The sequence below is a fragment of the Eimeria mitis genome, genomic scaffold (genome assembly GCF_000499745.2).
Source record: "Eimeria mitis Houghton genomic scaffold, Emh_scaff2788, whole genome shotgun sequence".
Classification (NCBI taxonomy): Eukaryota; Apicomplexa; class Conoidasida; order Eucoccidiorida; family Eimeriidae; genus Eimeria; species Eimeria mitis.
The window spans coordinates 2,279-2,720 of NW_013571127.1; the positions used below are offsets into that span (position 1 = coordinate 2,279).

At 48.2% G+C, this 442-nt stretch overlaps 1 protein-coding gene across 1 annotated transcript in view; it reads left to right on the forward strand.

Moving 5' to 3' along the window:
- Nucleotides 1–442, forward strand: part of EMH_0058730 (uncharacterized protein) — a gene marked incomplete at both ends in the record, with an annotated part of 4,125 nt that overhangs the window by 1,652 nt on the left and 2,031 nt on the right. The gene's annotated exons all lie outside the window — the stretch shown is intronic.

Here is a 442-nt window from a genome sequence, read left to right on the forward strand (position 1 = left end):
GAAATACCGCCGGCTCCAAGGTGAACGAAGTCTGAGATATTGTTTACATCTATAACTGCTGAGGAGACAAAAGGAGACACCACAGACAGCAGCAACTATAAAGTTAAAACAGAGACACTTGCTGCTGCTGCTGCTGCTGCTGCTGTTGCTGCTGCTGCTGCTGCTGCTGCTGCTGCTGCTGCTGCTGCTGCTGCTGAGGGTTTACATGCTGCTTCTTCGAAAATGCAGAAACCGCCGATTGTCATCTTAGTAGAACGCCTAGAGAGACAAACAAACACAAAATTAGGGTTTAGGGTTTAGGGTTTAGGGTTTAGGGTTTAGGGTTTGTAAGGGTTTACTCAACAAAGAAGAGACAGACACTGCAGCAGAGAAAGGAGACAGAAAACAGCGGAGACAGCAGAAAGGAGACAGCGGGGTGTATAGGCAGCTCAGAGGAGACAGA